The sequence below is a fragment of the Panthera onca genome, chromosome D2, assembly GCF_046562875.1.
Source record: "Panthera onca isolate mPanOnc1 chromosome D2, mPanOnc1 haplotype 2, whole genome shotgun sequence".
Classification (NCBI taxonomy): Eukaryota; Metazoa; Chordata; class Mammalia; order Carnivora; family Felidae; genus Panthera; species Panthera onca.
The window spans coordinates 20,083,468-20,105,134 of record NC_138349.1 but is presented as its reverse complement, the minus strand read 5'-3'; positions in this window follow the sequence as shown (position 1 = coordinate 20,105,134).

Genomic DNA, 21,667 nt, shown 5'->3' with positions numbered 1-21,667 from the left:
AGCGTTGCTGGGAGCTAGCAACTCCCAGAACTGACTGCAAACCTCTGCCGATCTGTGGCACTGCTCTGACTAGGGTCTCAAGACCGGTCCACAATCGATTGGCTGAGGAGCCCCCCAACCTGTCCCCCAACACAGGGGATAGACGCCGATGGCATTCCGCAGGAAAGCACTCCTTTGATCTCCTCTCCTCCTGTCCCCCTCTGGTGACAGAGCCTGAGGTCTGTCAGACCTTTTTAGGAACAAAACTCTTTTCCCAGACAAAACCTGACAGCACACAGGTCCCCAGGCAATTGACAAAATCTGCTCTCCATGAGTTGAAGTTGATGTTCTAAGTTCGAATTGCCGACATATTACTGTGCTAATGAAACCGGTGTGAATGCAACTGGGCTCTGATGTGTGACAATCACGTATCACTTCTAAATCTATGTGTTGATGCCTAGTACAAAGATTCGAGTCGTTTAAAATACACTTTGGAAATTATATTTGAATTGAGCATTGGCAAAAGCCACGAAGGTCCCTGAAAAAATGCCAGGGTTTTGGTTAGCACACTTTGCAGCCCTGGAAGATTCCAAAGGCCTTTAATTGGTCAGGAGACTGAGGCCCAGGTGGGAAAAGGGACGTGCTCTGTAGGTGGCCACAGCAATGAGAACCCAGGTCCACCGAGTGCCAGGCCACTGCTCCGTGGCCACACCACATTCCCAGCCTAAGCAGCGGGGTGGGCTGCCCACAGCTTAGGAAGCTGGCATGGGTGGCTTTAGCTATTGGCCAAATTGTCTTAAGTGACAAAGGCTCTCTATGACTCAGTATCTGTGGCTGATAGGGGCTCATGGGGACTGGGGTGAGGAAGGTGGTAGGTGTGTGGGGGCCCCACCAGGGAGGAGGAGGGATGATACAAAAAGGGTCTACATTGCCTCCCCTTTGTGGCTAAACCTTTGGTCCAGCCAGATTCTCACTCAGCAAACAATACCTGAGGTTTGCAGGGCTTTGAGATGCTGGATCCTTAAAGGCTCCAAAGAAATGTGAATTATTTCCATCATCGATGACAATTTCCTCCCTGACCTGCACGCAGCCCTCTGTGCTGGAGGAGACAAAGGATTTCCAGGCCCAGGGAGTCCTGCCTGACCTGGGGACCAGCCAGGGACTCAGCTGCCTTTTCTACCACCCCGCCCACCATGCAGAATATGGCTTCTTCCTGCGGGAGAGTCGCCGCCAGAGTGCCCCTGGCGCCATGCTCCCTGCCCTGAGAAGAGTGCTCTGGGAGGGTACGGCAAAGCACCTCGTGCAAACAGGCCTGTGGTGACCTGCCCTGGGTGGGTGGGTGAGGAGGCTGTATCCAGGAAGGAGGGGTGCATGGCCAGCGGGGGTGGGGGGGAATCTCTCCCCAACACTCAGCCTCTGCTCCCTATGGAGAACATCTCCTGGAGCCTCAGCGCACAGGATCCTTGTTGGAAGGGAAGGACGGAAGGAGGCACAAAGTATTTGAGAGTCCTCCCACTTACTTAATAGCTGTGGGCTCTGGATGGTACTTCCATTTTGTTTTGTCTGTTGTCCTTTGCTTTTTCAAAGGCACATGCAAACAATTTTTTAAAAGCAAACAGAAACAACACTCACAACTCCTCTGATCCTTTTACCCAGTTCTCCAAGGCTCCTGTTTCCCTTCCCTGAAGGGACCGCTGTTACCAGTTTGGGGACATCCTTCTAAAGATACTCTCTGTATATATAAGTGTGTGTGTGTGTGTGTGTGTGTGTGTGTGTGTGAATCTATCCTTTTATTTTTTACATAAATGTGAACAAACTACATACATTTTTCTGGAAATTTTATCTTATTTTTCATTTAAGGACAAATTTTGGAAAAGAGTTCATAATGGCAGCTGGAATCTATGTATGTCCTTCCTAATGGCTACCAACAAGGCCCTCGACTTACCATAAACTATCTAACCAGCTCCCCCCTCCGTCCCTCCCCACCCACCATAGACATTTAATGAGTCCTCAATGTTTTGCTCCTTTGATGAACACTCTTGTGACTGTGTCTATTTTAACTCTGCTCCTCCTACATTTCTAGGGGGTCTGGAACATTCTGGGCATTGGGTAGGGGGCTACAGGGGACAAGGGGGATCACACCGCAGGAGAGACCCCCTGGCTCTGACCTTTAGGGAGCCCTCAGGTGAACAAAGAAACAAAAGAGGTTTGAGGAGGAAAGAGGAAGTGGGCAGGGTGTATGAATAAGATTCTTTTTTTGAAATTATTTTAACAAGTTCTTTTCTGATTACACAGTAAAACATGCTCACTATAGGAAATTTGGAAAACATTGAACAAATGTAAAAATAAAAGTCACGAGGTGACACAGCTAAGAGCCAGGATGGTACCTGGCACACAGGAAGCACCTAATAATTGTTGAGTACAGAATGAGAGCAACAAAAGAGGTAAGGTTAAAACTGTGGCAGAGGATGCAGGGAGAAAGGGAAGCCATTAAAGTTTCCAGAAGAGAACATTCTTCTGGACAGGAAGACAGTGGCGCTCCCCACCCCTGCCCCCAGAGCAAAGCAGGGCCTCAGGGGTTTTATGAGGAAGCCTTGGTGTCAATACCAAACACTGCCTGGGGCCCAGGAAGGGCTCAGGGCCCAAAGGTCCCCGGTGAGTGACAACCTCACAGCAGTTGCCATGGTGATGCGGGTGGAAGGCAGAGGCTGAGAGGTCAGGAGGTGGCAGGAGAAGAGGAAGTCCAGAGGGTGAGTTTACAAGTCTTTCAAGAAGTCTAGCAGCAAAAGGAACGAGAGGAGTCCCAGCTCAGGGAGAAGGTTGTAGGGAAGGGGGAAAGAAAGGTTTGGTTTTGTTTGGGTTGGGTTGGAAGGTATTTCAACACATTTATAGGCTGAGGAGAAGAAATCAACAGAAGTGATCAAAGAGAGGAAGTGATGAAAGATGTGCTCCACTTCCGTGGACTTCAGCTTCCTCATTTGAAAAATCAGAATGTGGATAAAGGATCTCTGAGGCCCTGCTTGCTTTTCAGTTCCCTGATTCATCCATCCATCCATCCATCCATCTTCCTTTAACACACATTATAGACCTTGCCCTGGGCTAGGTGGGGGGAGGGGCAGAGGACGGGTGCAGGGAGGCCCTGGAGGGAAGTAGAAGCAAGGTCCCTCTCTCCAGGGTCCTGTGGTTGAATGGGAAGAACAGAGAAGACAATCAGGCAATGTAACTATATCACAAAGCAACTTCAGAACCCACACCTTTATAGTCCTTGGAAACATTCTAGCACTTACCAAACCCCTGCCTCCCCCATCCCTGGTGTGCCTGCCCATCCCTCCGCCTTTGAGACCCTGCCATCCACTTACTGTTTCACTGAGTATCCCCCATACCCAGCAGTGTGCCGGATCCATGTAAGCAACTGGTGAACTGGTATTTTCACGCCCACTTATTTAGTTACGTTCATTGATCCTGTGCCATGTGCCTGACATGAGGAGACAATAGTGAGCAAAAGAGATCCCTGATCTCCTTGAATTGGTTGGGGACCAAGACCATCAAATAGTTACACATGAACTTATAATTCCAGCTGTGATGGGAGAGAACAGGGCTTTTCCATGGGTAGGAAGATCAGAAAAGGTCTCTCTGAAGACGTAACTCGGGATCTGAAAGAACAGGTAGGTGTTCACTAGGTGACTCGCCTTCCAGGTGGGGACAAGGTCAGGACACAGCCTGCTGCAAAGGTAGTAAAGCGTAGAGAGGGGGAGGGAAGGAGGGAAACAGAGAGGAGGGGAAGGGGTGGGGGAGGACAAGGGTCTGACAGAAAGGCAGTGTGGCTGGGTGTCCCTAGACCAGACAGGAAAGACAGCAGGGCCTGTATGTAGCCAAGGGAGGGAATGTTCTTTACCTGGGAGCGGTGGGAAGCCGTGCCGTGGTTTCAGCATGGAGACAACATGACGGGTTTGGGTTTCAAAGAATTGTCCCGGAAGAAGTTGCCAGTGAGAACACTTAGTGTGAGCCCATCACACATACTCTCTATCGGGGTGGGGATGGGGGCTGGCTTTCACCCTGTACTTTAAACCAGTCCGTAATATTTTTTAATAATGAGCCTGTTCTGCTTTGGTTATCAGGGAAAAAAAAAATATTGAAACCGTAGAACAGCTTGGGGAAGGAGTGGATGCCTCAAGGCCACTGAGAAGGCCCTGCCACCCCAGGATGGTGTGAATTGTACCCGGACCAGACAGGCGGGGTGGGGAGGGGCTGGGCTTTGTCGCTGGAGTCAGCTGGCCTTGGTATCCACCAGACCGGCTTCTGCTCAGAGAGCTCATCCAGAGTGCTTGGGGAAACAGGCCCAAAGGGGGCTCAGTCTCTGCCTGGGGTGCCCGCCCTCCCAAGAGGCGTGAGGGGAGGAAGGAGGTGTATAGACCTGAGGAGGAGACCGCATCTCCTGAAGACCGGTCCCAACACCAAGGCAGCGGGAGCTGGTTCCAGCTAGCCCCGCTTCTCCCTCTGAACTAGCCTTGGAAATGGGGCTGCTCCCCAGAGACCCTTGTTCTCAACCTCCAGCAAGGACTCGGCCTACAGGGAGTGTTTTGTTGATGGTGCCCAGCAACCAGGGCTGCTGTTTCAGCAGGAGGTTGGAGCCCCAGGGAGGAATGCCCTGCCCAAGGAGTGCCCAGCTTCCATGGAACAGAGGGCAAGCTGACAGAGCCCAGGTGAGGGTTCCCTTTGCTCCCTGCCCTTAATGCAGAATCCTTGAGAGCAGGCTGACCTGCTGAACAAGGTCAAGGGAAGGGGAAGGAGGAAATGAGAATTCTTCCCACCAGTTGGATCCTACTTTGCTATGTGATGTTTGAGAAGTCACCAGGAGTGCTCACCAAGTGTTGGGGAAGCGAGGGACCCCTGTGAGCGGTGGGGGGCAGTCAGGCTGCCCCGACAGTTTCACTGGCTGTGTGTGAAGGGGAGATGAGGCTTCCAGCAGCCTGGCTGGGACACTATGGGTTCATCCCCTCCTGGGAAGAGAGTAGGTATCTTACTAAAGCCAAACTCTGTGGGGAGGAACACCTAGAAGGGCTGTTGGTTATCTCCAACCTGAAAGCTGCAGCCCAGATCTCAGACCGTGGAGGCTGAGGGAAGAAGGACAGGGGAGGTTCTGTCGTCGGACAGATCTAATTTGACACCCTGATCTGCCTCGGTTTCCTTACCTGGGAAAAGGGAATGACAACTGCCTCCATCTCATGGCATGGTGACCGGGGCTGACCAGGATAGCTTGGTAAAGGGCCTGGCACACAGCTCCCCTCCCCGCCTCCATACTTGCACCTGCATTCTCCCGTGTGTCCTCAGACCCAGGTTATGACCTGGTGGCCAGGGGGAGGCCTTGCACAGGCCACTTCCTCTCTAGGTTTCAGTTTCTTCAGTTTATGAAACTGGGAGCTCTGTGGAAAGACCAAAGACAGGATGGGTCGTCCTTTCTGACCTGCAAGTCGTTTTTGCCTCATTGGAGGTACAGGGACGATACGGGCTCAGGCGTGGGCTGTGTCCAGATGCCCCCTAAATCCCAAATGGCTGATGCCCTTTTGTTTTCCACAAGAACTGATAGCAAAGGAGGATTTGATGATTTCAGCCACACAGAGGAGACACTCCAATTGTCTCAGCCTGGCTCAGATTAGACGTTCTCTGGAAAAGTGGTGGGTTGGTGGAGGGAGGTGAGGTGGGAGATAAGGAAGCCGGAGAGAGTCATCGCGCAGGTGGGTAAGGAAATCACCAATGAATCATTCCTGAACTGTTTTCATCTGCACTCTGTAGAAACCTACCTTGTAGGACTCTGGTCTAAAAATACTAACACAAGGGGCGTCTTTGTGGCTCAGTCGGTTAAGCATCCAACTCTTGGTTTCGGTCATGATCTCATGGTTTCGTGAGTTTGATCCCCACATCAGGCTTTGTACTGACCGCACAGAGCCTACTTGGGATTCTCTCCCTCCCCCTCTCTCTCTGACCCTCCCCTGTTCACACTGTCTCTGTGTGTCTCAAAAAGTAATTAATTAATTAAAAAAATAAAAATAGTAGCACAAATACAGAAAGATATACCTAAGAGCATGTTCATTACAAGATTGCTTGTCTTGGTAAAAATGGGAAGCAACGCCCCCCGCCTTGCCAAAAATACACAGCATTCTGGCAAAGCTATCTAGATCAGCCTGGAAAGTGTTCCATGATACAGTATTATGTGAGAAAGCAAGTAACAGAATTGAATGTATGGCGGGATCTCAATTTTATTACTGTACAGGCCTTGTAATATATACACGAGTATAGTTTATGAACCAACTCTACACACACACACACACACACACACACACATTTTAAAGAACAGAAAAGAAAATCCTAGAGTACACAGTAAACTGTTAACAGCAGCCACCCCCAGGGTGGAAAAAAGATATTTAATTTTTATGTGATACACTTTTCCACAGCACTGTTTGAATCTCTTAAAATCAGCACGTATTAGATCTGATTTAACACCGTCCCCTCAATAAACAAGAAAGGAACCGGAGAGGGTCAGAGGGCCAAACTTCTCCTAGGAGCGAGCAGAGGAATGAGACTACAGGAGTGAGGCCCACGTTGAGGAGTGCTGCTCCAACAGTGAAGCGGGGTCCATGAAAACGGGGCGGTGGCGGGAGAGACAATTCCTCTCCCTGGTGACCAGGTATCCTACACCTCTCTCCCCCAGCACCTGGCTAGGGCCCCACGTAGCACTCAGGGACTGTACTCCTTCGAGAAGCCCCTCAGCTCTCAGGGAGACAAGGTGCATGACCATTAACCATTCTGCAAGTCCTGGGGAGAACTGAAGCATGCTGTTTCTTCATTCTGGGATCCCCACTAAAGGAGCCCCTGCTAATAACCAACCTGCAATAATAATGCTCACCATTTGGTAGGCTTTCCATGTGCTCAGTAGCTGTATGGCAAGTATCGTCTCGTTTTATCCCAGTCAGGATCCTCTAAAGTGGGCAGTTCCAACTGTTATTTCCATTTTATGAATAAAGAGACTGAAACTCAGAGGGCAGGTATGACTTACTGAAGGTCTCATAGCCATAGAGGGCAAATGCTGAGTCCAAAGTGGGTTTGGGCTCTGACTCGGAAACGTACCTCAAAGCCACCATTCAGTGATTTCTTAGTGATGTGCAAGGCAAGTAAGTAGACCCCGGTGGTTTTTTGGGACCATGCCTTCTTCATAAAGTCACCATTATCTTGACTGCAGATGAGTCACAAGAATCTGGGGTTGGATTGGTGATTGATGTCAGTGGCTGGGGTCAGCTGAGGCAAATTATCCCTAGGCTGTGATGCCTGACACTGCCCATGAGCTGGTTATGACCCAAATTTAAAGAAAAGGTGGGAGAAAAAGAATCTTTGTCCACTCCATGGCTCAGCTAGGCATTGTGTTTACACGGTTATAAAAGGCCAACTATGAATAATGACATAAACCAAAATTGCCGTTTATTACTCTATTGGGAAGACAGAGGTAAGAGAGAGGAGATGATGCATGAAGGAGATGAAAGAACTCGTCTCCCCAGGCAAGAAATCAAAAAATTTTCCCCAAGCCCCAAAAGTCAGGAAGAAACTATATGAGGTGTTATTGAGAGACAGAAAAACAGATGACCCACAGAATTAATTTTAAGCATTGAAGGTGGCTAATGCCAGAGATGGATCAAAGCTGCAGTTTTTCATGACTGTGTAGAAACCTTTGACTCTCATTATATTCTTGGGTCACTTTGATTCTTAAAAAAAAATAATAATAATAATGTTAATGAGGAAAAAAAGAAAAAAGAAATTAAATAAAATCCAAAGGAGAAGCCAGAAGGACAATTCTAGCCCCAGATGGGGTGGGACAGAGAGGAATGGGCTTGGGTCAGAGAACGGGGGTCTGGGAGACAGGGCTCCCTTGTCAATGGAGCAAAGGGAAGGCGAGGGAATGAGTGGCCTTGGCAGGGAGATTGTGAGAATGGATGCTTCACGTGGAACAGGTAAGGATTTGGGAAGGCAAGAGGGTTAAAAAAAAGAAGAAGAACCAAGGAAACAAAGAAAAGAAAGTCTGGTCATTCCACAGACAAAGTCATGCACCTCTGAACTCTCCTGCCCTTTGTTGGGAGGGAAATGACCCAATGGGCCTTTTGGTCACACAAATGTAAAACACACCAGTGGTCTTCCCCCCAAACAGGGACGTTTCCACCATGAAGCCAGTGTGTCATTGAGCGATATGAACATGAATGGTTGGACTCAGACATCGACGGTTAGGCCCACACATTGGACTCTGGGGATGTTGCAGCCTGAGGCACTGAGGATGTGAATGTGGCCTCAGGCGATTCTGAGGACAAGGGGACTATATACGTAGGTATCGAAGGTGTCGGGATAGTGTGTGCTCTTCCAGACTCCTGAGGACTGAACACCCACAGACCCAGAAGAAATCCAGGTAGGAGGAATCAACAGGCCTCGGTCAGGGCTGTGTCCCTCTGGAAAGACAGCTCCCCTGCCCCTGAGGGAACCAAGCAAGCCCAGAGCTTGCGCCCAGAGAGGCCAAGGCCTCCAGACTGGCCCACCAGGTCCCTCCTCCAGAATTGTACTTCCTTCTCCAGGAAGCATTTTCTGATGAGCTCACTAACTCACACTTTGCCCTGACGTAACTGACTTCTTAGTGTTCTCACCTCCGGATGTGGGGTGTGCAGAGGACAGCTCAGCCCGTTTCTAAGAGGTTAGGTGCATGAAACAGTGGGAGAAAGCCCAGCCCTTAGCATCTGAGACCTAGGTTTGAGTCCCAGCTTTCCCACATTTCCACATGCTGGCTGTGTGGACTTCTTGATGTTGTATTTTCCCTGGGAAAATTAAGATTGACAAACTCACTTCCTGGAGTTGTGAGGCTTCAAGCTCCTGACATGGGTTGAGCAATGGCCCCGAGTGGAGCTGGGAAAATGACTGAGACCCAGGGGCTGAGAAGGGTTGGAGTGAGGTGGGTGTGGGTAGCCCCCTTGGGGAACGCTGCAGGAGTGATTCCTGCCAAGGCAAGGAGTTGGACCGGACGTCCTCTGATGTCCAGGTCAAGCTCACGTCACTCTTGCCTCAGGGACTCCGAGCGCCTCTGGCCGCAGTGTCTCCCACCATCTTCTCCATGCTGGAGAAGAGCCTGGTGCTGGTCCAGACTTCCATGAGAGGCTGGCTCCAGGCAGCTGCCCCTGCAGCTCTCTAGGAAACAAAATTCTGACCATTGGGTTCTATCCGGATGGAGAAACAGGCCTGTTGGCAGTCCTGTTTCAGATGAGCCTTTGAACTCTTTCTCTCTCTGTCTGTGTCTGTGTCTCTGTCTCTCTCTCCCTCTTTCTCTCTGTGGATTCAGATGGCACATGCTTCCTCCTATGCATGTTCTGTATCTTCTTTGGATGCCCCTGTGTCTTGTGGCTATGCCACTGGGGTCTCCAGCCAAAGTATATCGTTGTACACATGGCTCCCACCCTCTGATTCTGACTTCCTCTATCCCAACGGTCTCACCAACACCCTTTCCCGTCTTCCATTTTCTTCCATCTTCACAACAAGCCTGAGACAAATGTCAGGGAGGGACAATTATTTCCATTTCCACTGGCCATTTCCCAGTGCTCATCAAGTAAAGAGGCCTTGGTGGACCTTTCCTGTGTCATCTTTCCCTCATGCACCTTACACTGGGACCCAACAGACCACCCACTGTGCCACATAGTAATGTGTTTCCCGACCACAGTGATTTCACTCACGTTGTATTCTCTGCCTGGTATTTCCCCCTCCTTCTTTGAATATCAGAATTGAATTCATCTACCAAGATCCAGCTCTAAGGCCGCCACCTCCTTTGGGGCCTCTGCCCAGCACTCCCCAATGGGCTTCAACTGCATCTTTCTCTGCACGTGCTTTGTATTTACCTCCCTTGGCACGCTGATTTCATTCTGCTTGGAGCTGCTGGTGGTTTGTACAAGTTAGTCTCTCCCAGGGTCTGTGAGCAACCTGAGAGTCAGAACTCCAGTTTAGTTCTCGTTGCTCTGTGATCTTGAAAAGTCCCTTGACCTTTTATGGTCTGTAAATTAGGGATGACACCAGTTTATCCTGGTGGGGGTGAGGATTAATCAAGTCGTGCAGCCCGCTTGGAGAATGTTGGGGTATGGTAATGCAAGTTAGTCAGAGCCAGGTGGGGCCGGGCCCCCAGCCACTATTCACCTACTTCCTTCCCCAAAATGCATCAACCAACCTGGGGTGGGGGTGGGGGTACAATTGCCGTGGTGCTTAAAGGCAGCTGCACATTGAAATCCCCAGTGACCTGTTCCATTAGAATCCCTTGGGCAGCCTGCTGGAAATGCAGAGCACGGGGCCTCACCCCAGACCTTCTGATCAGATTTCTAGAGCTGGGGCCCAGGAACCTGTGTTTTTAACAAGTTTCCCAGGAGCCTCAGACACAACCGTTCTAGTCACGCTGGGCCATAGTAAACATGGAGGGCAGCAGGGGTGAGGACATGATGCCCACAGCTTTCTCTTCGCTCAGATGATAGTGGAAGTGGATTTGGAGACTAAGGTGCCAACAGCTAGAGCCCCCGCCCAGGGCCGGATATGGTGGTGGTGATCCTCAGTCAGACGCGGTTACCGGATTCACCTCTGTCTCCCCAGCCAGTCAGCAAAGTACCTGGCCCAGCCTGGGAGCTCGGCAAATATTTGTTGAACCAACTGAACTTCCCAGGAGCCAGCTCTGGCAGGAGACGGAGGTCCTGGTCTCCTGGGCTCGACCCCAGCCCCTGTGCTTCCCCGGGGCTTGGCTCTCTCCCCATAAATCCAATGGCAGGCTGCCGACTGGCTCCACTGGGGAGGGCGTGTATGGGGTAGGCAGACGGGGGTGGGCAGAGGGGGAAACTTTGGTCCTCGGCCCAGTTTGCCATTCCTCAAGGAAGGGAATATGAGGGTAGAGAGGTAAATGTCTGAGGACACGCTTCCCCGTCCCACCCCCCGCCCCCAGCAAAGAGTAGTAGGAATGGATACCAGTCAGCAAGAATTTACTGAGGTGAGACCATGCCCTTGGATTTAGAGCTCACCCAGGGCCTCTAGGTTCCAGCTGCACATGAGAATATCTGAAGAAGCTTAACAAAATATTTTTAATGTTTATTTATTTTTGAGAGAGAGAGAGAAAACAAGCAGGGGAGGGGCAGAGAGAGAGGGAGACGTGGAATCTGAAGCAGGCTCCAGGCTCTGAGCTGTCAGCACAGAGCCCAACCTGGGGCTCGAACTCACGAGCTGTGAGATCATGACCTGAGCTGAAGTCGGAGGCTTAACTGACTGAGCCACCCAGGTGCCCCAGAACATCTGAAGAAGTTTAAAACTACCCATCTGCGTGGTCTCACCTGAGATCCAAAGAATCAAAATCTCTGGAGTGGTGCCTGGGCATCAATATTTCTGTAAAGCAATTCTGTTGTGTGGGTGGAAGTGAAAGACCGCTGGGCTGACCTGTCCTTTCCTCTCTTTTCTCCTCCCAGCACTTGCATCTGGCATGACCCAGACATTTGTAATAATGGCTGCAAATCATAATTAGTGAGCTCCTTGTGTGTCCACGGTGGTTACTGTATATCTAGCAGGGATCGTGCTAGACTTGGCCCCTGCCCTCGTAGGGCCTCAGCCTCTGAAGATTGGCAGGGATGAAGGGAGGCTTTCTGAAGGACATGGAGGCTATACAAAGGTCTGATGGACGATAGGACAGGTAGGGGTTAGCCAGGGAGGGCAGGGTGGCAGGAGGGAGGCGGCGGGGGGGGGGGGGGGGGGGAGGGACAGCACATGCAAAGCCCTGAAGCAAGAAAGAGCTTGGCTCATGGAAGGAGTGAAGGAAGTTCAGGTCCACTGTATGGTGGATGGAGGGATTCCCATGGGAGGAAGTAGAAGCGGGAGAGGCAGACAGGCCTAGATCGTAAAGAAGTTTGTAAGCCATGTTAAGGAAGCCAATTTTGATCCTAAAAATAAGAAGCCAGTGACGGATCTGTAAGATGGGAGGGTAGAGGTTGATATGCACAGATTCATGTTTTGTGTGCTGCTGGGGCAGAATGCACTGGAGATGGAGGCCATGAGGCAGGGCGGCCAGTAAGCAGCTGACGCGGCCGCTGGGTGGGAGATGACAGCTGCCTGGATGCAGGCAGTGGTAGCCATGGAAGGAGGTGGGCAAAGTCAAGAGCTACAAAGGAGGTGGCATGAACAGGGCTTAGTGACTGATGGGACAAGGGCAAGGAGTGCCCGGGATAATGCTTAGGTTTCTGGTTTACCAGCTGGGTGGATGGGCTACCATGTCTTGAGCTGTAGAACCAGGTAGAATTGCAGATTAGAGAGGGAAGATGATGGGTCTAGTTTGAAGCCTGTTGAGTTTGAGGATCAAAATTGTTCTGGCAACAACTGTTCCTCTCCCAACAGGCAGAGGAAGGTAACCAGGTAGGCATGGTGGGATAGGACTGAGATGTCCAGAGACCATGGTCTAGGTTTCCCTTCAGTACGACTCCCCTTGTGACATTGGACAACCCCTCGCCTTCTCAGGGGCCCTCTTGTAATAGAAGGGATTGGTCTTCCGTGTTTGGCACCACTGGGGCCTTAGAGGCCCCTCCCCGCCAGCAGTGCTCCTGGGATTGCGCGTCAACGCCCCTCGGGGGAAAGGGCTGTTGTTCTTGGTCCTCACATCCAGGATGTTCACCAGGAAGGGGGCCTGTGCCCGAGGGAGCTGGTGAAGTGCAAACAACTCAGAGTTGGCTGCAGCTCCCCGTTCCTCCAGCAGAGCCTCCCTCTGGGAGGACGGGAGGACGGCTCCAGAAGATCCCCAGGCAACCTCACCTGAGCCCCAGGAGGCCCGGAGTGGAGCCCAGGTGCCAGGGCTGCTAAGTGCAGGGCCCAGCCAAGTCCTGTTCCTGCTCCTTCAAACACTCGGGCCTTCCCTCCCCCTCATTTCACCCTCCCGCATGCCCCAGAGTTTCAACTGCCAGACTTAGGGGGTAAAAAAGGGACATCCATCTAAATTTGAATTTCAGACAAATACAAATACTTTTTTAATAGAAGTATGCCTAGGCGTGCCTGGGTGGCTCCGTTGGCTAAACATCCGACTTTGGCTCACGCCATGATCTCGCGGTCTGTGAGTTCAAGTCCCGAGTCAGGCTCTGTGCGAACAGCTCAAGCCTGGAGACTGCTTCGGATTCTGTGTCTCCCTCTGCCCCTCCGCCGCCCACACTCTGTCTCTCTCTCAAAAATAAATAAACATTAAAAAAAAATTTTTTAAAGGAGAGCCTGGGTGGCTCACCTGGTTAAGCATCAGACTTTAGCTCAGGTCATGATCTCGCATTTTGTGAGTTCGAGCCCGGCGTCGGGCTCTGTGCTAACAGCTCAAGCCTGGAGCCTGCTTCTTGTTCTGTGTCTCCTTCTCTCTCTGCCCCTCCCCTGCTTGCACTCTGTCTCTCTCTCAAAAGTAAATAAACGTTAAAAAAATTTTTTTAATTAAAAAATAGAAGTATGCCTGGGCAATATTTGGGACTTTTTTATATTAAGATATAAATTTGGTATTTATGTAAAATTCAAATTTAACTGGGCATCTGTATTTTACCTGGCAATCAATCCTACCCAAAGACTCCAGGATCCAGCCCATAATCCCTAAAGAGGAAGAAACAGTTCTCCCAGTCCCTGCAGTCCCTCCCCCCACCCTGCCTTATTTGCTCTCACTAGAGGCCCGTGAGAACTTGTCATTCCCCAGATCCTTGGCCCCACCAGATGTTAGGTCCTCGCTTTGGAGCCAGGGGTATCTTTAGAAAGGTGTCGCATCTAATTAACCTAATAAGTAGGTTGTAAGCTCTGACCGGAACCGGCGGAGGATTCACTGTGACAGATGGGGAGGAGTGGGTCATGCCTGCTGCAGACGTGCTGGCTGTGGCCTGCGGAAGGGCTAATAGGAGGCCTTGACTTCACATCAGATACAGGGCAAGCAGCAGTCACACCAACACCATATTAACAGTGATAATAACTGCTATTTATGGAGCCCTTACTGTGTGCCAAGCTCTGAGCAAGCATTATCTCACCGAATTCTCACATCAACTCAGAAGGCAAAAACTATTATTATCCCCATTTAACAGACAACAACATGACAAAACTGAGGCCCTCAGAGGTTGAGTAAGCTGTTCTAGTTCACACAGCTAGAAAAGGGTAGGGATGAAGATTTGAACCCAGCCATTTGGACTCTGGAGCCCCCACTGGTTCCTTTCCCCGGAACCTCCCCCCCCACCCCGCCTCCTAATTTCTAAGCCATTTGGTGGATGACATGTATACAGTGAGATGGAAGGAAATTCATTCATTCATTCTACCAACTGTGAATCATTTACTGAGTTTGAGACATACCTCCCTCCACTGGCCTCAGGGAAGTGGCAGTCTGGTGGAAGAAACAGATGTCAGTAAGTGATTGTCAAATAAATGAAACAAAAAATATTCAGTGAAATAGCATAATTGCTTTGATATGATGTTGCTGTCAGGGAAGGCAGTGGGAGAAGGGCAGTCAAAAGCCTGGGCCCCAGAGCCGGGCTGCTTGAGCGCAAAGCCTCCCGTCACTGGGTGTGTGTGCCTTTTTGGGTAGGTTATTTTGCTTCTCCGTGCCTCAGTTTCCCTGTATGCAAAATGGAAATAATGCCATCCATGTCACAACGTTGTAAAGAGTCAGTGAATTGATATTTGAAAAGTACTTAGATAGGGCTTAGCACGTAGCAAGCACTTTATTCAACAAACACCTACTGTGTGCCTGCAATGTGCCAAACACTGGTCTAGGCTATCGGGACACATGGGTGAGCAAAATAGATAAAGATACCTGTCTTTGTAGTTTATATCGTTGCTTACATTCTAATGGCAGGTATTATCATTTTTAAGTGAACTATTATTGTGTAAATAATGTTAACTGTTAGTGGTTTTAAGTTGATATTTTTAAATGATCTGTTAAATCATTATTTTGAAAACTTTTTAAAAAACATTTATTTATTTTTGAGAGACAGAGACAGAGAGAGAGGGAGATACAGAATCTGAAGCAGGGTCCAGGCTCTGAGCTGTCAGCACAGAGCTCAATGCGGGGCTCAAACCCACAAACCATGAGATCATGACCTGAGCTAAAGTTGGACGCTTAACTGACTGAGTCACCCAGGTGGCCCCTGATATATTTTTTCAGTTTATTTATTTTGAGAGAGACAGAGAGAGAGCACAAGTCAGGGAGGAGTGGGGGGGGGGGGGTGCGGCGGGTACAGAGGATCTGAAGCGGGCTCTGTGCTGCCTGCATGCGGGGCTCAAAATCGCAAACCACAAGATCATGACCTGAGCCGAAGTCAGACGCTTAACCGACTGAGCCACCCAGGCGTCCCAAACCAGGTAGAAATTTAGTTCTCTGAGTTGGCACAGACATTTCGTATGGTTTCAGAGATGGATGGGTGACTTTATTTCAAACCCCCACTGGGTCTGGGGTTGAGGCTACTGATAACCTGCCAGCCTCAAGGCAGACAGGTTGAAAAGCTGGAGATCGGCTGGGCCTGCCAGCACCTAAGTCTGCCGGCAGCTGCTGGGTGGGCAGAAAAGCAGGGGGCTGGAGGGGAGGGGTGGTCTGTCCCACTGGGGCTGGAGGATGAGAACTGGGCTTTTTCTGAGAATCTCTTGTGATACTCTGGTCTGAGAAGAAAGCCTGGCCCCAAGTAGGTGGCTAAGTTCATAAAAGCTAATGGGTAAGGTGAACGTGGCATTGAGGCGGGGGTGGGCAGGGGGGTGGAATCAGCCACTGCTCCTGGCAGTTCTGACTGATTGCTAAAAACAGGGTTCTGGACACGGACCCATGACACTCCAGGGCCCCACAGCCTTCTAGGAACTCCCACCCCAAGCGTGGCCTCCTGCCCTGCCCCCTAGGCCTGGTACACACCTGCTCAGGAGAATGACTTGTGATTTGTCACCTGTCCAGCCGCCTGCCTGCTCCAGGGGGTGGGGAGGGCGCCGGAAGCCCTGTGGGAAAGGTGAAGCTGTCGGGAGGATTCCAAGGGGGCAGAGGGGGAGAGGCAGGTGTGCCCAGGGAGCGCCAAGAACAGGTGCTGCCTTCTCACGTTCTCATTGTTCCAAGAGAAGCAGCCTCTGGCTGAGAGCAGAGTGTCACATGTGCAGCCCGTGACCACCTCCCCCAGCCCATGTGCAGGGTGTGGGGGCTTGGGGCACTGCAGGGTGTTTGGTTTGCAGCCAGTGAGGGCCAGGGAGGCCCCTAGGACTATTTTTGTTTGGAAACACACAATTTAAACTTAGGCTAATGGAAGGCTTCTGGTTTAGGAGGACAAGGGGGCCTTCTGGCCACTGGTAGCTGGTGATTGCACATGTGTAGATACGGTCATGCGCCCGCACCCAGGGGGCCACATCTGCTTTATGCGTCAGGGTGTCCGTGTCTGTGCCCCCTTCTCCGGGTGGATCTGCCTGTGCGTGTCTGGGTGCCTGCCGTATGTGAGTCCACGTACATACACGAGAACGGCTTGTATGTTGACTTGCGGTGGGCAGGAAGGAACTCTACCAAGCAAGCCAGAAAACGTGAATTCTCTGGCGTCTCCTCCCAGCTGGGCCTCCCTCGGAGCGGGCCCTTGGGGTCTGTCCCTTTGGTCAAGCTACATTGGCCGGTGCCGGTGACCCTGGGCGTGTTGGAGTCCCGGTGCCATGGCCTGCAGTGGGAGAGGATCTGGGGCTCAGGGAGCCTCCGAGCATTGGCAGCAGGGTCATGGGATTCACCCCATGACTGGCTAATTGGTCCCTTAGCACCAAGCTCAGGCATCATCATCCTGGCACTTCTGCCCCTGCTGCTGCCACACCCTCTCTGCCAGACTGCACTGGGGACAGGAAGAGAAGCTCTGTCAGCCTAGGGACCCACCCAACCACCAGCCAAGCCAAGGAATAAATCAGTATTCAGTGCTCAGCCTGGCCCCGTGGCCTTGGCCTGCTCTGGCCACTTCCTGCTGGAGGCAGCCCTCGTGCTCCCTGATCTCACAGTGAGAACATGTTGTTTCTGGAGAAGCTGCCCAGCGTGGCTATTAGCAGGAAGTCAAAGGTGGTGGCCATCCTTGAATCTGGTCAGCAAACAGTGTCTGCAAAACAAACATAAAACTCCATGCCACCCTGCCATCTCTGCTCAGACTTCCTTGTTCTTCATCCCTCCCTCTCCTTCCCACTGGTCATCCTTTTGTGGAAACCCTAGTGCAATGCTGTCCAGTGGAACTTTCTGCATCGAGGCAAATATTTTCTATCTGTGCTCTCCAATATGGTAGCTACCAGCCACACGTGGCTATCGAGTGCTTGAAACGGGGCTAGTGTGATTCAGGAACTGGGTTTTAATTTTATTTACTTTGGGATGGCACAGCTCTAGGGAACCAATTCCAACCGAAGGGGCTAAAAATGACATCCTCCAGGTGCACGCTTGAATCTATGCTAGTGGTAAAGTTCTTCCATGTCTGTGGGTCCCCATGAACCTCACAGCAACTCTGCCAGGCCAGGGCAGGAACTGCTAGCCCCACTGCACAGAAGGTCAAGTGACATGCCCAAGGTCTCCCAGCCAGCAGGCAGAGGGGTGGGCTGGAGCCCAGGTCTCCTAATTCTGAAAGGGAGGCTTGCTCCATCACTGGCCTCATCCCAGCAGACCTGCAACATGGCACTGACAGTTCAGCCACAAACAATGACTTATGCTGGAATTGCAGACCCAGCCTTGACCTGTGGAGAAGAGGCTGAAGGGGTGGTGTATGGATGGTCATCGGAACCTAAAATTTCTCCCTTCATTTATAGATAAAGAGAGAGGAATATGGATATGTATGGGGGCCACTTATATGCCAGGCTCTGTGTAAGGCTCTTTACAAATGCTATCTCATTTACTTTCACAAGGTCAGGTGTTATTCTCCCCATTTTACAGATAAGGAGACAGAGGCTCAGAGGCGTGGCTTGACTTGTCCAAGATCATACAACAAACAAGTGGCAGAGCTGGGTTTTGAACCAGGCACTTGGGCTCTAAAGGTTTCTCTTCTGCCAGGCCCTGGCTCTGGATGAAGGCCTGACGTAGAAGAAGCTGCTGGTGGGAATCAGACAGCTCTCTGAACTGCACCCTCACTATTTGCAGAACTCTTGCGGGTGGTGGGGGGGTGGCGGGGAGGGGATGGGGCTGGGGGGGGTGGGGAAGAACCACAGGGAATCCCTTGGCCCTGGCCCCAGGGAACCTGCTGCCAGGGCTCAGGAAACCTACACAAGTGAGTCAATTACAAAGACAGAACAAAGAAGGGTGACTGGATGGCCTGGGTGAGCCACTCCAATCCACGGGGACAAGGAGAAAAACATCTTCGTTGGTGATTCACACACATTTGATGCTTTCGTTCAGCACTTCCAAGGCCAGGTGCCTGACCAATTTCTGTTTCAAATATCTGTTGTAAGTCACAAAGCATCCCAGACTTCATGGCTTAGGACACCAGTCACTGATTTGTTCATGATGCTGCAGCCTGGGTAGGGCCTGGTGGAGACACCTCAACTCTGTTCTGCTAGGGTATCAGCTGAGCCACGTCTTCTACTCATCTTGACAGGGATCCTACGTGTGGTCCCATCCGGCCAGCTGGGGGGCCAGCCGAGGCCTGGGACGGACACCGGGATGACTGGGCTTCTCTCCCTTGCCATCAGGCTCACCTCCTCTCCATGCAGCCTCTCCAGCAGGAGCTGGGCTTCTTACCTAGAAGCTCAGGGCTCATAGGAAGCTACCAGGCCTCACTGATGAAGGCCCGGTCTCATGGGGTGTTGTGAGGGCGTGGGGGCAGAGCGTGTGTGCCCCACATATCCTGGGGTCTGGCTACCACGACCATTGGCTAGCCCTGAGGCTGCAGCGCCCAGAACCTGTCTCAGCCTCCACACCTGGACGAGTGATGAAGCCCTAATGCTCTGTGTGGGCGCCTTCTAGTTTTATCTTTCAAAGCTCATGCCCTTTACGCCCCGCTCTCTACCTAACTGAACTGTCCTCTACCACACACCATGTGCCTCAGGGCCTCTCCAAGCTCCGCTCTTGGCCCAGAGGACCCTTCCTCCCGTTGTCCATCTGGCCAATTCTCCACCAGCTCTCCTCCTCCCCAGGGCCCTTCTGGACCATCCCCACCCCTGGCGCTGGCTTTCTCTGTTTCTCCCCCAGTTGCTCAGAGGTGACCATGGCTCACCTGGATGGTAGAGGCAGGTGGGGCCCAGATGCTTATGGAGTGCTTCTTAGAGGCTGGAGAAAGCAGCCCTGTGGGGAAGTCTTCTCAGAGGCCTAACCTTGACCCTGACAGTGGGTCCTGATGATCAGACACAAGGCAGGCCAAACCCAACTCTGGAGCCGGCTCTGAAGCTCAAATCCCACTTACAGCCTAATTTTTCCGTGCCTCTGTTTTCTCGGCGGCACAATTAAGATACAATAGTACTTAGCCCCTAAGTGTTTGTAAAGGAGAAAATTACACGAAAGGCCCCTGTGTCCCATGCGTGGTGAACGCTCCTCAATTTCTGCTCTTACTGTTAATATGTGTTCCTTGTAGGCCAGGCTGTGGGCGTCTGACTCCCTTGTGAGCTGGGACGGCACCTCAGCAGGACAGAACCAAGGCTGACTCCCCTGTGACCTTCAGCCCACTCTGGCCTCGCTCTCCCAGCCCTGGGAGGCCAGCTGGAGCCAGTGTGACCTGACACGCTCTTGCTAAGCACCCCATCCCCACCCCTCTCGTCAGTGCCTCTCTGCCTGGACCTGAGTCTGGGGATGTCAGCAGGAGGCCATGGTCCTCCAGCAGCCTGGGCTTTGGTACCCCACAGCCCTCACTGCATGTCACAGAGAAGGAAGGGTCTGACACTGAAGGCAAAGGGGCTACTGAAGAGAGTAGGGATCGTGCCCCTTTCCAAAATCTGGCTGGTGGCTCAGTGTTAAGCTCACACCATTTGTCACAGAGCCCCAAGACAAGTTTAGGGAGCATCAGTCTTGGAGTATTGGGGCTTCATCTAGTTAGAGAACCAGCCATTTTTGCTGTCCATTCTTTTCTTTATTCCACAGAGATTTCCTGAGCACGTACTATGTGCCAGGCACTGTTCGAGACACTGAGGACACTGAGAGAACAGGACTAATAAAAGCAGACCTCAAGAGAAGGATGCCTATGCTTGTGAGTGGGCAGCACTTTTGTGGCCTTGAGTTCCGGGGGCCCTGTTTGGTCCCCACCCATGCCTGGCATAGGGGCCGAACAGAAACTCTGAACTCTGCAGTCAGACTCCAGTCCTGGCTCTGCCTCTTACTCACTGAACAGCAAACTGGCTCAACTCTCTGAGCCTCAGTTGCTCATCTGCAAAGTGGGAGTGCATTTGGGAGAGCCAAGGAAGCAACACCTGCCAAGGACCAGCCCTGTGGCAGATGCTTCCTAGCACAGGACAAATGGCCTCCATCCACCCTCTGCCATCCTCAGCCCACCCACAGCCCACCTGCTTGGGCTGGAACCTTGCCCTCCTTTCTGATTTCCCGGGGCTGCACGTGGTTTTGCTGACAATAGCCAAGTCACCTTCTGGACCTCGGAGGACGCTAAAGACCTTTCTTGTGAGCCATTTGCCCTCTGAGGCCGGGGTCACGGAGGTCTTACAACCTGAGATCAGAGAAAGAAGAGGGGGAGGTGACAGGGGCCATATATCAGGGGCCTGTCCCAGCTGTTAGCAGGGATTCCTTCCCAACCCAGGACAGATGGGTCCAGCCTTCCAGAGTCGGATCGATTGAGCACCTGGGGTGGGAGCCAACACTGAGGGTGAGGAATTCGTGTGACCCCGTCATCTCCTGTCAGGAGACTCCCACGCTCCTCTTCCTGCAGCCGGGAAACGAAGTGACAGGTCATTCTGAGAGGCAACTGCTGACAGGCCCTTCTGTAACATTTATTTAGAACTGGCGCCCCTGCCTCCTTCCGAAAGGGGCTGAGGGAATGCTCTGACTTTTGTGGAACGCCTACCAGCTAACCAGGCCTTGCTGCAGTCACATTATCATTGCACCCCCACCAGAATCCCTGCTTTTACGATGAGGAAATTGAGGCCCAGAGAGGTGAAATAACCTGCTGCTGTCACCCAGCTGGTATAAGGCCGGGGAGCACAAGAAACCTGGTTCCTCTATTTTTTAAATGCAGATATGACAGGACAGGGGGAAAAAACATAAAAATCAAAGGGCAGAGAGAGCAACTTTTCTTAACTTCTGGGAGAACCTTCTAAGAATAGGATATACAGGGGTGCCTGGGTGGCTCAGTCGGTTAAGTGTCTGACTTCAGCTTAGGTCATAATCTTGCAGTTTGTGGGTTTGAGACCCAAGCGGGGTTCTGTGCCGAAGGCTCAGAGCCTGGAGCCTGCTTCGGAGTCTGTGTCTCCCTCTCGCTCTGCACCTTCCCCGCTTGCACTCTGTCTCTCTCAAAAAAAAAAAATTAAATGTTTAAAAAAGAATAGGATATATAGAATGCATTTATAATGCTGACGAATGCATTAAACTTTTTCTGGAGACATGGTTACAGAACCCTTAACAGCACAAACCTTTAGGAAGAGAAACTGGTTAATGGGGGAGGGAGGAATGAGAGAGTTTTACTTCTTGTTCTGTGTCTTTCTATAGCATTTAAACTCTTTGCTGTATGAATTTAAGAAGAAACAAGGGTCG